This window comes from Fukomys damarensis, unplaced genomic scaffold, assembly GCF_012274545.1.
Source record: "Fukomys damarensis isolate Sample0158 unplaced genomic scaffold, DMR_v1.0_HiC HiC_scaffold_32, whole genome shotgun sequence".
Classification (NCBI taxonomy): domain Eukaryota; kingdom Metazoa; phylum Chordata; class Mammalia; order Rodentia; family Bathyergidae; genus Fukomys; species Fukomys damarensis.
Window position 1 is genome coordinate 43,547,503 of NW_022900944.1, and position 5,365 is coordinate 43,552,867.

A 5,365-nucleotide genomic window follows, 5' to 3' on the forward strand; every position below is an offset into this window, starting at 1 on the left:
TTTCCCCGTCTGTCTCCCCCACCTTCCTTTTCTAGCTGCACCCAGGGTCTCTCACACACACACACTAGGCAAATGCTCTAGGCCCCAGTCCTTTTTAAATTTTATTTTGAGACAGGGCCTTGCTAAATTGCCCAGGCTGGGCTCAAATCTGTGATCTTCCTGCCTCGGCCTCCTGAGTTGCTGGGATTACAGGTTTGCACCTTTGAGCCCAGCTTGCAACTTGAGTTTGTTGATCACTTTCTCTCCTGAAGATGGCTGCATTGTGCGGTGTCCGACAAGGAATTAGCCAGTCCTCTCTGACAGCCATCTCAGGGTCCTAGGGCTGACATAACAGACTATTGCAAGCCTAGAGGCCTAAGTGCCAAAGCATTATGGTCCCACAGTTCCAGGGACGGAGTTTGAAATCAGGTGAGGGCAGGGCTGGGACGTACAGGTTCTCAAAGTGGGGGCCTGGGGCTCACACAGTTCTTAGAACCTGCTCTAAGCTTTAGGGGAGGGCAGGACTCAGGCCCAGCGGAGGATTTGGTAAAAGCAGAGGTGATGTGCCCTTTTCAAGGAGCCTGCTCCCCAGGTACTTTAGGGGCTCCCCAGAGACTCGACACAGTGGGATAATATTTCTCCATCTAGACAGTGCAGAATCCCTGGGATGCTTTTCAAAATGCCCGTGCCCAGGTACCACCCAGAGGACTGATTTAATGGGTAGGGAGGCCCAGGTATGGGTGTGCAGCCCAGGCTGCCCCTGGCCTCAGATCCCCCAGCATTCCCAGCTGGGATCTGCGTTTGTCCAAACTCTGGAGCGATCCTACCTGCCCTGGGCCTTGGAGAGAAGCACTAGCTGAAGTCAGGTTGAAGGGCAGGTTCGGCCTCGGGAGGACCCAGGGAGGGTGGAGGTTCTGGCTCCTGGAAAACCTCAGGTGACGCTGGCGCTGGGCCTAGGGGCCACACTTGGAGTAGCAAGGGCCCGAGGTCATCACTGCGAGAGGAGCCGCACAGGGCAGATGTGGCGGTTTAGGCCTAGGGGTTCCCCTTACCCTCTCGCAGACCCTTTCGAAGGTGGCTGGGTTATGCCGGCCGTAGATGACTTGCTGTTAGGAGGCGGGGTCTGGTTGGAAGAGGCGGCTTTGACCCAGAGGGTAGGTCCCCCTCCCTGGCTCCGCTCTTGGCTCCACTTCCCGTCCACCGTGCCCTGAGCAGCTCTCCTCAGCCAGGCCCCTCTGCCATGTGCCACCCTTGGAGCCAGCCGACTGTGGACCGAACCTCTGCAAAGTGTAAGCCCAAGTCAACCTTTCTCCTTTAACTTGTGGGTTTCGGGTATTTTGCCTCAGCATGGAGTAAAGTAAACAAGACAAGCTTACCAAGTTACCGGGCACGTTGCTAGCAGCCATACTAAAACACCATGGGCTGGGGGTGTACACGCCAGACCTTTCTTTGCCCTCAGTTTGGAGGCCAGGCCTGGACTTCCTGGGCTCCTCTCACGGGCAGCATCTGTGTGTCCTCTGCTTACGCGGACGACCCTCCCGTCAGACGAGGGCCCCTCCCGGGACCTCAATTTCCCTCTCCAAGGCTCCAGACCCAAATGCAGTCCCATCAGAAGGACCGGACGTGGAGACTGCAGCCTGTGGGTCTTCGAGGCACATGCTCTCCGACCGGCTGGGGAAAACGTGCCCTGGTGTGGGGCCCGGGCCTCTGGCTTCTCCTGGGCCTCCCGGGCCCTGGCTGTGTCGCCCACATCTGTCGTCAGCCACCTCGAGGACCATGCAGGGGCCCGCATATTTGTCCGTGAGCTCGAGAGTCTTCTGCTACATTACAGCTTCTGCCTCTTTGGAAATTCCCTCTTCGTTTCTTTGCCCATTTTGCCGTCGGAGTCAAGAACTGATCTTTTGCAGGGATTTGCAGAATTTTTGTAAATCCTGGATAGGGACTTTGCAGTTTTCTTCTGGCCCCCAGCCGTCTGTGTGCCTGTTGATGGGAGCCTTCCTTTGATGTACAGAGATTTTATAATTAATGCAGTAAATGCTACAGGCTCTGCTTGTTTAAGATACCCTTTCTTACATCGTGGTTATGGAAATATTGCCTTATTTTTCAGTACTGAAGATTAAAACCAAGACTTTCACACTGAGCTACATCCCAGGCCTTCCTTTAGTTTCCTTTGCTCATTTGAGACAGGTTGTCACTAAGTTGTCCAGCTGGGCTCGCAGTTGGGATCCTCCTGCCTCAGCCTTGCAGGATGCGTACAGGTGTGCACCATCATGCCCGGCGTATCTCATCCACTTGAGTCTCTTTGTGCAGTTTCTAATTCATCTCCCCAGGATTGAGAGTGGCTGCCTCCACCCCTGTCAGGTTGTGCTTTCCCCTCAGGCTCAGGCTCCATCAACCTCTCTGGGCCTCGCTGGCCCCTGCACCTGAGTGGCTTCCTCTGTCACTGGGACACAGCACTTGAGAGAACCGTCTTCAAAAGGAAAAGGTTCCTTTTAGCTCTGGGTCAGAGGCCAAGTCCATGACTTTCTCATTTTAGGGCCTGTGTTGGTATGGGCTGGCCCAGCCGACAAACAAACCACTTCCCTGGAGGCCAGGGCAGGACGGAGGGGGAGGAGACAGAACCCAGGCCCTGAGGCCACGCCCCTCGACTACCACCCAGGCCACGCCCCGAAAGTTGCCCCCCTCGCCCCCGCCAAGGACAGAGCCCTTGACGTAGGCTTTTGGGGGACACAGCAGTCATGGAGCCCAGCACGGTCTCACTTGAGATCCTTAATTATTCTCCAGACCCTGTCTGACCAAGGCCGCATTCACAGATCCGGGCACAGCTTTCACACCACGCAGCTGTTCCGGGGCTCTGGAGGAGGGAGAGCGGGGTTCCCTCGCCCCGCGCGTGCCAGGGTTCAGTGGATGGTACCCAGTCTGCCATTTTCAGTAGTGAGGATTCACACTGAGCTGCACCCCACCACCACCCCCGTCCCTTCTAATTTTTTTTTTTTTTTTTTTTCCTGAGCCGTGTTCTTGCTAGATTGCCAAGGCTGGGCTTGAACTTGCAGTCCTCCTGCCTCAGCCTGCCATTTTCTTTATCCACCTCCCCAAACCCAACAATGAATTCTCTCACTCCCAGAAATTCATCTTAAGAAAATGATGCTTTGTATAAGAAAACAAAAACAAAACCTCTTTATTGTTGCTTTGCTGCTTATCTTGAAATGTTTAGAATGACCCTAGGAAGGAGGTAATTACCTAATTACTTCAATACCATAACGGGCTGCAGGGGTAGGGCAGGAGGCAGGGCAGCAGGTGCCCCTCCCACCGTGGGGAACACCGGGGAACACGGTGACCTGAGGTGTACATCAAGGAAGGCAGGAAGGGAAGTCTCAGGAGCTGTCCAGGCCCTAAGCTTGTCAGGATGAACCCGTGGTGCTGTGAAAGACAAGCTGTGGCCCTAAGAGAAGTGGTGATCAGGCACAGGCAGGAAGGAAGGCTGTCCAGGCAGAGGGGCAGGTCACACAAAGATAACAAGAGCCACTCTAACTCCTGGGACTCACACGTGGCTGTCCACATGACAAAGCACAGCAGCAGGGAAAGATTTAGGTGAGAAATAGAGAATAAGAATTGACAAAGGCTGCCTAAAAGCCAGGCATGATGCTATATGCTGATAATCCTAGCCCTCAGGAGGCTGAGACAGGAGGATTTCTAGATGGAGGCCCGCCTGGGCTACATAGTGAGTTTAAGAGCAGCCTAAAGTATATAGCGAGACCTTATCTCAAAACACCAAATAAATGAGAAAATGAAATGAAAAATAAAAAATTTTAAACAAGCTGCAGATGACATTCAATGTGAAGTCCTTGAGTTCAATTGCCAGTACTGAACAAAGAGAAAGAAAGAAAAAAAGAAACAAAGTCAGTCTATTATACCATTATACCATCTTGGATTCCTGTCTTTGCTCTGCTTTCTGGCTGTGATCTTAGGGTTGAGTCTGTGATTGATTGGTGATGTCTGTCATGGCCAATAAAATGGAGAGGGTGGGTTTCCCACCTTAACTCAGACTTGGGCCTTCTGTAATACATACAGCCCTCATGGTAGATTTGGCTAGAAACCCTCCAAGATGTGGTATATATGTACCAGTTCCCCAAAGTGAATGCAAATTTCATATGTCTCAAACATGTACCTATAGTAAAAATATTTTTAGCCAAACAAAATAGAGACTTGGATCTATACGGAGATGAACCGCTTGCCTTGGTCACCTACCAGTTCCTGCTGTCGTGAAACTGCACAGCCAAGAAGGGACGTGGGTCGGCTCCTGTCTGTGGGTCTCTGTCGCCTACACTGCCTGAACTCAGCAGTCCACTGTGAGCCGTTCAGGTTTAACCCTCTAAGTCGCCTGGTGACACTGGAGGATCAGGAGGAAGCGGGAGGTGAGGCCTGCCAGACTCCAGCCTTCCACGTGCCTAAGCGAACAGAGTCCCAGAACGGGGTCTTCCTGAGATGAGCCGCCCCTGCTGGCACCTTGATTTCAGACTTGTGACTGGAAGCGAAGCGGATGGCCCAAAAGGGTGCAGGGTTCGTTCCTGCTGTTTAATAGTTACCCAAGAGCCTCCTCCCTGGGGATCGGGAAGCTTCCTGTCCTCTCGCCTGGCAGGCATCCTAAGCTCTGGGCATCTGGCTGGACGAAGATAAGCAGCCCCACTGGAGTCTTTACCTGGGGACCCAGAGGAGGTGACTATTTGCCCCTGGTAGCCCCGGGGCCAGACGCATACAAAGGGTGATAAAAAATACAGTGATGTTTAAATGAGAAAAAATTACTGTAGTAAAAGACACATTGCCTCACCCTCCCCAAAATACTCATTTGGAACACACTTAGCCCATCATTCTTCCTACTCCTGAAACAGTTCAGAAAGGCCCTGGGTCTTCGGGCTCCGCTAGCCACCCTGGCCTCCCCGTAACTCATGTCTGGCCATCCGTTAAGCTTCTGAGGCAACAGAGACTCCTGGAAGCCAACAGTGACCTTCTCTTCCTCCTCCTGTTCAAGTGGGCTGGGACCAGTTCTAGTTTTGTGCTGTCCTGGAAGAAAGAAATATTTTTCTAATTTCTTCCTAAGCCTGGTCCTAAGCCCCCCAGCAGATTATCTCATTGGCTCACACGTGAGCATCACAATCCGGCCTCCAGGCCACAAACAGGCAGAGGGTCAGACGGATAAGAGATGGAGGTTGGCTTAACGGGCTAAGGAAGGCGGGGAGAGAGCTGGGATTTACATCCAGCTTGTCTCGCAGCACCGACAGTTTCCTGGGCGAAGGCTTCCCAAGGCCCCCCACTCTGCGAGATGGGGTGGCACCGTCATCTGCCCTCACTCGCCTGAGGCCCGCGTGGAGCGGCCGTGGCAGAGCGG